The 10,100-nt window shown below is 43.1% G+C and overlaps 1 pseudogene; it reads right to left on the reverse strand.

The window, feature by feature from the left end:
• Positions 1-677: 677 nt before the first annotated feature.
• LOC103273058 overlaps positions 678-10,100 on the reverse strand; it is a 14,789-nt pseudogene continuing 5,366 nt past the window's right edge.

Genomic DNA, 10,100 nt, shown 5'->3' on the forward strand with positions numbered 1-10,100 from the left:
AGAACACACAGCAGGTGGCTTGACCCCTCAGGGCCAAGGAGCTGGACCCGTGTGTGCAAGGAATGGCTTGTTCTGGGACCACATGTGGGACTATTCCAACCGCCACTAGAAGCCCCAGAAGGGTTTTATTTGTATTATTTAAACGTATTTTTTGTAAAAGTAAATGCAACACATAGACTTGCTTCAGGATTGATTTCAACCTTCTGGAGCCTGCGCCTCTGGGGCCAGGGAGGAAAGGGTTGCTTCTGAACCGCCGTGCAGGTGGCGCTCTCCTGCACCGGAATGACTGCAGCCCCAACCGGTGCCCTGAGCAGAGGACAGGCCTGGCTCCTGGGAGCAGAGGCTCTGTCGCTTCTGCTCACTGGCCACGCCTCGGCATGGCTCCTCCCTGTCCCCGACTCAAGCAGGTCCCCAGGAGACAGGGGCTACCGTGCAATGCGTGGCCAGGAGCAGCCTTCCCTCGGCCAGGACCGAGAGCCAGGTCCCGGAGGTGTGGTTCCAACTGGACCGCATGAAGGGAGTGGGTGCAGGAGGCCAACGGCTAACGGGACAGCGGAAGCCACCGGTCCCGTCTGCAGCTACGGCTCAGGACGCGACAGACGTGGTCAGTGGGATGGGACGGGGTGCGGGGGGAGAGAGGGGAGGGAGGTGTCAGGGCGGTCGTCGCCTGCGGGCCCTCACTTCTTGGCCTCGCCCTGGGCGGCCTCAGCTTCCATGGCTTTGCGCACGGTCTCCTCGTGCATGGGCTGGATGGGCTTCCAGCTCTTGTCCAACGCGTCGACGATGGGGATCCCGGCCGGCAGGTTCAGCTCCATGATCGCCTCTTCAGAGAGACCTTCAGGTGCTTGAGGATGCTCCGGAGGCTGTTGCCGCGGGCCGCGATCAGCACCCGCTCGCCCTCCTGGATCTGGGGAACGGTTTCCTCACTCCCAAAGGGCAGCGCTCTGGCCACGGTGTCCTTCAGACTCTCGCCGGGGGGGAGCCGGTCTTCGGTGAGGTCCGCGTACCTGCGATCCTTGCCGATGTTGCCGTAGAAGGGGTGGTCGGGCGCCGCGGAGGAACGCCTCCAGGTCTTCACCTGGGCCGCCCCGTCCTTGGCGGCGGGCTCGGGGAGGCCCGTCGGCGCCCCAGGGTGGCGCTCACGGAGGCGCCACGTCCTCAGACGGGCAGCCACATCTGGTCGCTGGCGTCCAGCGGCGCCCAGAGCGTGCGGATGGCTCGCTTCTGCAGCGCGGTGGAGCAGACGTCGAAGGCAAAGCGAGAGCCTCGCCGCGCCTGCCGGCCGCGCCTCGCCTCCTCGTGGCCCGCCGGGCTCAGGTCGGCGTCGTACCAGCCGCGGACGCGGTTCTCCAGGTTCCAGGCGCTCTCGCCGAGCCGGAGCTGCACCAACTTGTAGGCGGCCGCGGCGGCGGGCAGGGGGCGCGGCGCCAACTGGAACGCTTTTCGTTTCTAAAAAAAAATTTGAAAACACAAATGGGACTCGGGAAACATTATTATTATTATTATTATTATTATTATTAGAGAAAGCAGGGTTTGTTGAGAAGACAGAAAAGCTCCCATAGTGGGAGGGGACCCCAGGGGGTGCCTCAACAGATGTTATTAAAGTGTTTATAGTTATCTCTGTTAAAAATGTCCTTTTGGGGTAACTAGTGTGAATGAGATTGTGCTTTTCATTTGGATCTCTGCCTGTCTGTTGTTGGTGTATAAAACTGCAGCTGTCTTTTGCACATTTCTTTTATACCCTGAGACTCAGCCAAAGTCCTTTATCAGTGCAAGGAGGTATGCGACAAATTCTCTTGGGTTTTCGAGGTATAGGATCATATCATCAGCTAAGAGAGATAACTTAACTTCCTCTTTTCCTATTTGGATACCCTTGATTTCCTCCTCTTGTCTGATTGCTCTAGCTAGGACTTACAGTACTATGTTGAACAGGAGGAATAAGAGTGGGCAGCCTTGTCTTGTTCCAGTTCTCAAGGAAATGCTTCCAGTTTCTCTCCGTTTAGCCATTTCCTGGCTGTGGGTTTATTGTAGATGGTGCTTACTATTTTGAGGTATGTTCCTTCTATGCCTAGATATTCAAGGGTTTTTATCAAGAAGGGATGCTGGATTTTATCAAAAGCTTTTTCTGCATCTAATGATATAATCATGTGGTTCTTGTTTTCACATCTGTTAATGTATTTAATTGCATTCATGGTCTTGTGGATGTTGAACCAGCCCTGCATCCTAAGGATGAAGACTACTTGGTCATAGTGGTTGATTTTTGAGATGCGTTGTTGGATCCGATTTGCTAGAATCTTGTTGAGAATTTTTGCATCTGTGTTTATCAGGATATTGTCCTGTAGGTCTCTCTCTCTCTCTCTCTCTCTTTTTTTTTTTTTTTTGCTGGATCTTTACACGGTTTGGGTATCAGTGTGACGTTAGCTTCATAAAATGATTTGGGGAGAGTTCCATGTTTCTCAATTGCCTGGGATTCTTTCAGTAAGATTGCTACCAGCTCCATTAAACTGAAAAGCTTCTGCAATGCAAAGGAAACCATCAAGAGAGCAGAGAGACAGCCCACAGAATGGGAAGAAAATATTTGTCAACTGTATATCTGACAAAGGCCTAACATTCAGAATCTACAAGGAACTCAAACATGCCTAAAGGAAAAAGCAAATAGCCCCATTAAAAAGTGGGAAAAAGACATGAATAGATACTTCTCAAAAGAAGACATATGACCAACCAGTGGGCAACCTCACTAATCATCAAAGAAATGGAAATCAAAACCACATTGAGAACCATCTAACCCAAGTAAGAATGGTCATCATTATTAAAATAACAGATGCTGGAGGGGATGCTGAGAAAAGGGAATGCTTCTACACTGCTAGTAGGAATACAAACTAGTTCAACCTCTACGGAAAACAGTGTGGCAATTTCTAAAAGAGCTAGAAATTGACCTTCCATATGACCCAGCCATCTCCCTACTGGGAATATGCCCAGAGGAACTTATATCATTCTACAGAAAAGATACCTGCACATGCATGTTTATTGTAGCATTATTCACAATAGCAAAAACATGGAGCCAACCGTGCTGCCCATTGAAACTGAACTGAATTTTAAAAATGTGGTATATATACACAATGGAATATTACACAGTCATAAAGAAGGACAAACATATGGACTTCACAGCAATTTGGATGGATTTAGAGTCTATAATGCTCAGCGATCTATCACAGAAACAAAGAACTGAGTATCACATGTTCTCACTCATAAGTGGGCCCTGAACATTTACCATAATTCCATAAGAAAGAGATTGGCAGTAACGGGACAGTGCCAGGGGAGGGGGTGGCAAATAACATCAATAAGGGTGCCTGATCTCAAACCAGGCGAAGTGGGTACCAAAAGAAGGCCCAAACTTTACCTGCACAATGACCACTTGTATACCTAATCCTGAAGTATACTCCACATCTTTAAAATTAAAAAAAGAAGACAGCAGAAAAACCTGCAAGAGAGAAATCACACACAAACACAAAAAGTCCATGACCTGCTGGAGTTTACTTTTAATCCAGTATTCTATTTGCAACAAAATATTTCCATCAATTTATCATTATCATTTAAATACTGTATTGGTTTGGAAAATTTGTCAAAAGGCTTCTGAAAAAATCTAAATAAAATCTATTGACTAGTTCTCCTTTGTCTACCTTTCTAATTAACCCCTCCCAGAAGCTAATAAAATTTTACTAAAGCTTCACACTATAAAGAATGTTGAATTTAAAGTAGCAGCAAGATAACAAAAATTTCAGTTAAGAGTTCAGAAGCCCCACCCAAAGTCATTATCTTCAACTTACAACCACTATATTATGTCTTCTGTAAACTGACCATAAATTTATGACAAGAATTATGACTTACAGGCAGGGGATATGGAATGGGTCGGGGGAACTTTGCAAATATGTACATCACAGATTAACAACATATTTATGTTTCTATATGTATGTACATTAAAAGGACACACAGCATGTGAATCTCATATACACAATAAAATATATGTATGTATGTACATAAGATACATGTATCTTATATGTATATACAATGTATATGTGTGTGCATGTATGTGTGTACATAGGATAATTGTGATGAGTTCACTGTGTAGGAAAGGGCTAGAGTCAAAGAAAGGTATTGGAAAATAGAGATCTGAGATTATTCAGGGCAGAGGAGGAGATAAGTGCAATGATACGGAGAGCAGAAGTGAACTTGTTCCAGGTGATCCTCAGAATTCAACACATCCAAAACCTTGACTCATTGCCTACTCCTGCTCCAGTGGGGGGATGAAAGAAGACATTCTGGAAAGATATTTACCTTTCCAAATCACCAGAACAAGAACACTAGGGCAAGTACACAGGCCACACAATCACCCCCGACTCTGAACTCCAGCTCTGCCACTGACCAGCAGTGTGATCTTGGGCAGCTTAACCTCTTGGAGCCTCTGTTATCTTGTCTGTAAATAATGTGCCGTAATAGTAACTATCTCACTTGGCTGCTGGGAATGAGTCCTTGCTTGACTCCACTGTTCATTCCCTTCCCGTGACCTCAGCTTCTCCACCTCTCTAGGCTCCTTGCCCCAGCCCATAAATAGGCTCAAATTTCTCCCATTTTTTTAAAGCCTCCATGAGCTTTGACCCTTTCTAGCCTTATGCCTCTCTTAATGTCTGTTACTACATCTTGGATTTCCTATGCCAAATCCTTGTCAGCATCTCTCCAAATGATTTTCATGGAGCCCAGTTTTCATAAAATGTTAGTGAAATTAGGATTACTTGAGAAAATGCCTTCGTAGTCAAATAAAATGAGTAATTTTGGGTTTGAGAAAACTAAGCAAGGTTTTTTTGCTAGGGGATTTCTCAGAGCCTTTAATGACCAATATGCATTATAAGTCTCTGAGATGGGTAAACAACATACAGTTTTGCACAAACTGAATTGACCATATAATTCTTTTCCCTGAAGAATCGTGTGACACTAATATTTCCCAAAACACATTTTTTGGGTGGGGAGGAGACAATGGTTAAAATGCTGACTGTCGGTTACCACATTCTTTCTTTTGGAAAATTCTAGTCTGGAGCTTCTGACCCTCCTCAACTGCCCCCTGGCAAGACTCATAATTGACTGAGTTAAGGGATATTGATTCAGTATAAGAAGTCTTCAGTTAATATAGGAAAGCAAAAAACAACAAGGCTGTTTGGGCTTCAACAAAGTTGGATAAAGATAACAAAGGCATTAGAAGAGGAGATTTTGTAGACTTCTGGCCTTGGGAAGCAGTAGAAAACCACAAGGTAAGTGCTGACATTTTAAAGAGCAAGGGCATTGATATTGGTAAATGTTGGATAAACAGAAGATTTTCTGTGTGGTTATTTTTGAAACATTTAAATATTCCTGTAATAGTCAAGAATATACATCATTTTAGATCCCTACATTGTGAAACCTCAGTTATTCTAGCCACAGAACTAGAACGAATATAAATTACTACCAGGTCATAAGTTAGGATTTTGAATCTTGTGGTTTAAATGTTAGGGAACCTGAGAAATCTGGCTAGCAGAAACATTCCAAGTCTTTAAAACACAGGCCTGGTATGAAACAAAGGGATGATGTTTAAAATATGCTTTAAGATTTATTTGAATTTCTTTTGGTGTGATTTTGGGATGAGCAATTTATATATGTGATTATGCTTAACATGTGCTAACTAGTTGCTTGATTAATGTTTGGATAGGAGCACAGAAGAATTGATTTCAACTTACCACCCCCCTTAGATATATAGTTTCACTAAAGCACAAACTTCTGAGGTTCTTTATCTTTTCTCTCAATGTAGTTACAAGCAGGTGTCATTCCTCTGTCCTGCACATTTTGGGCTATTTTGGGGTGAAAGATTTGCCTCTGCCATAATAACAGGTGTCTTGGCTTGAGTTGAAGCTGGGAGCACCCAGTAGCAACACTTCTATGGGCACTTGGCCTGGGAAAGGGAAGCTCACAAAGCTTCTCTTCTCCCAATACCTCTCTCTTTTCATTTGCATGCCAGGGTGCTATGAGTACTGATCTGGCTTGGTCGATTGTCAAGGTACTGCTTCCACCAAGCTTTCCAGTTAGGATAGCGTTGCAGAGTTTGAAAGCCTGAGGCTGTGGCTTGCTTTCTCCCAAATCCCCTTTCCTCTCTGCTGGAATCCTTAGTTAGGATCTGTTCCTACACACAAGAACATCTATGTATCTCCTCCTGCCCACTCCTTTCCATATGGTCAGGCCAAGACTAGGCCCCAGTGTGGCCCCTATCTGCTCTCTGATGGGAACAAGCACATACATGCCATCATTCTCTGTGGAATCAGGCACTCAGATGGGACTTCCTTACCCAAACACTGGAAAGATGTTCAAAGGTGCTGGTAGGCAACAAAGACTGACATGAGTTCACTTCAAGAAGGGGAAAAGCCGGGCTCAGTGGCTCAGCCTGTAATCCCGTGCCTTTGGGAGGCTGAGGTGAATGAATTGCCTGAGCCCGCGGGTTCGAGACCCACCTGGGCAGGCAAGACCTCATCTCTACAGTAAATCAAAAAATTAGCCGGGCGTGGTAGCGTGCGCCTGTAATTCCAGCTACTAGAAAGTCTGAGGCGGAAGGATTGCTGGAGCCCAGCCAGTCGAGGCTGTGGTGGCCAGGAGCGGCCACTGCACTCCAGTCTGGGCGACAGAGTGAGACTCCAACTCAAAAAAAAAAAAAGAAGGGGAAAGAATTCTCCAACTGACCAGTGGGCCTTGGTTAGTCAGAGGTTAAAATTTGAACCCAAGCAGTTTGGCTCTCAAAGCCACACTCTTACATACTAGAGAATTCCACCGAGATAAGCGATCTTAGCTAAGATGAACAAACTGATGGCACCTGGGCAAATTGAACTCTTACACAATTAAATTTTGGATGCATTTCAGTCCCTTATCACAGTCTGCACAAAAAGATCAGTATTATAGTTTCTTATTATTTTGTGCTCTGGGAACAGCTGTTTCATTGCTAGAGGAGGAATGAATTTCAAGATGTTTATTACAACATTGCTTATAACGGCAAAAAATCAGAAAACGTGTAGTACACGTCATGAAGAGAGTACAAAATATAGTACATGACATGGTGAAATACTACACAGTAGTTAAAAAAAAATTGTGTCAATATGTATCAACATGGCTAGAGCTAAAAATATATTCAGTGTCAAAAGCACCGTCCAACAATATTTCAGGTATAACATATTTACATCTACTTTGAAAACACACAAAATAGTACATTATAGTGTTTATGGTGACAAAGATTCTTTGCCTGGCCAAACTTCAGTCAGGTTTCCACACCTTCTCATCGATCCACCTGTGTCATTTTTAAATAAAACCCAGTTTTAGCAAAGAACCCTGCTGAGTCAGTTGAGCAAGAATACCCACCCTAGATACGGGATCACCCTCCATGTCCAACGGAGTTCTTCATCTTCCACCACCACAGGTGATGTATGATTACTCAGGCCTGTCTTCAGCAAGAATTCTGTCAAGTTGGTTTAGCCAGAATCCCCCTTGACCTTGTTTCCTCCTGATAATTTTCCATCCACTGACCCCCACCCACCCACCTTGCTCATTGACTATAAACCCACTTATCCACACTGTATTCGAAATTGAGACCAATCGCTCCTCCCCACTGCAAAAAATCCCATGGTCGTGGTTTCTGTACTTATCATAATGGTCCTGAATAAATTCTCCTTCCCATGCTTTAATAAGTAATATTGAATATTTTTACTTTAATAATTGATGTGTAGTAAAATTACCCCCCAAAAGTGTGAACTTGAAGAATCGACGTGGAATTCATGATTTCTGGAGGAAAGAAAATGGGATTGAGAAGATGTACAATTTTATTGGGAATACTTTATATTTTTATTAAAAACACTTGAAACAAATATTAAATATTAACATTTGTTCATTCTGGATGATGGAATATATATATTTTTTTCAAATAAAGGAAGGAGGAGAAAAAAAGGAGAGGGAAAATGGAAATGAAAAAGGAAGAAAAGGGGAGAAGAAATGGATTTCAGTTTCCATTTAGAAAGACAAGGGATTTTGTTCTTTGAAAGGAAATTCCTCCCAGATGTCCTCTCTATAATTCCTTCAAGTCCTTTCACTCAGCTCAGCCACATGATTACCATCTAAGCAGAAACTCCAGCCCAAATTCATTGTCAACAGCCTTGATTCTGAACAACTTAACTTCTTCCTGCTTCTGAGTCTTCAACTCTGTTCATTCTTGACTTTGGCCTGTGCTACTTCACCCTTAGAGCCTGTCATTTTCCTGACTTCCACCTGGATCTTTTTGCAGAAATCCTGTTTTCCTCCCTGGTTGCATAGCCTGCCACTTCTGCCCAATTCTCCCCAAACTCTGCCTTCATCGACCCAGGTAGGGGTGACCATCTTTCTCCTGCTAGACTTTTTCTGACCCTGAGCATGAGTGGGAACCAGGTGGGCCCACAGATCAGTTGGAAGGGCTGGCTTTCAATTAAGAATTTCCAACACAGAGAAAAATCTATTTTTAGAAAAATGTAATTCTGGCATATTTGGAATTAAGGTGAGATGTATAGTTTCAAATAGATGGAGTTATAAATACTATGAAAGAGAGGGAAATTTAAAACACCAGCTAACTGAGAATTTTCCTTTTGCAATGAAAGTATGCCTACAGGCCAGGCGTGGTGGCTCAAGCCTGTAATCCCAGCACTTTGGGAGGCAAAGGAGAGAGGATTGCCTGAGCCCACAGGTTCAAGACCAGCTTGGGCAATATGATGAGACCTTGTCTCTACAATAAATCAAAAATTAACCAGGTGTAGTGGCACACTCCTATAGTTCTGGCTACTTGATAGGCTAAGGCAGAAGGATCAACGGAGCCCAGCAGGTTGATGCTGGGGTGGCTGGGAGCATGCCACTGCACTCCAGCCTGGGTGATGGAGAGAGGCCCCAACTCAAAAAGAAAAAAACAAGTATTTCCAAAAAAAGAAAAAAGAGAAAGTATGCCTGCATTGAGGTGGATGTTATCATAATAGTACTGAGGAGAAAAAATAAAAAGAAGAAAAAAGAAAGAGAGAAAGGGAGGGAAAAAGAAAAGAAGGAAATAATACATGTTTTCCTGTGTTTGTTACAGTTGTCTTCAATTTAAGCAACAATATGGGTAAATAAGATTTTATGAGTTCACTTTGGAAGGTTAGTCACGCTCCTTAAATTATTTCATGAAAATTGCATTTTCATATTCCGGAGAAATGAATCACCAACTAATTGGTGAATATATTTTTAATTCCCATCCTATATTAGACAATGAAGAAACATAATGGCACAGTGCCACTTCTCAAGAAAACTTATTCTGTGCCAAAAAAGAACAAAATGGACATTTTTTCCCAAGTAGTTTTGAAATGAGATTGTTTGCTTGCTTTGGGCATTCGAAGGCTTCCTAGACTTACATTAGTCATTTTTCAGGTGTTTAATGGGGGCATGGATAAGGGGCAGATGAGAAACATTAAGTATGCTTTCAGCCAAAGTAACACTTTTAAAAATTATTTTTTTAGGCATACAATAATACAGATGGCAAATAGAATTAAAACGCATCTTAAAATAAATTTTCATACATACTTCTGAAGTTCCCACTATCCCTCTTAGATCGCATTTCCCTTTCTTCATCTTCACAAGAAATTGCCATTCAGAAATTGTTCATCGTTCCTATGTTTCTACAATTCCATAACATGTGTATGTTTCTGTAGATGTTACATAGTGTTGATTTGATGGTTTTAAACTTTACACAAATAGTGTTATACTGTGCATATTCTCCTGCATTTTTTGACTCCTTCACATTTTTGTGCAGTTCAGCCATGTTGATACATTCATTATATTGTTGTACTAAGGGGGACCCTCCCAAAAAAACCCTGGAATTAATTTGTGGAGGGCAGTCCCCTTATAGGACAGGCTTCCCCTACTGGAGTTGGCAGTGGCATCAGTGTACCAGCTAGCGTTGTTGGGGTTGTGTTCGGTTTCAATGAATTTTTTTTGGAGATTCTTTCAGGGTGTATGCTCATTTTTTTTTTTTTTTTTTTTTTTTT

The sequence above is a fragment of the Carlito syrichta genome, unplaced genomic scaffold (genome assembly GCF_000164805.1).
Source record: "Carlito syrichta isolate Samal-C Ts95f unplaced genomic scaffold, Tarsius_syrichta-2.0.1 Scaffold313468, whole genome shotgun sequence".
Lineage (NCBI taxonomy): Eukaryota > Metazoa > Chordata > Mammalia > Primates > Tarsiidae > Carlito > Carlito syrichta.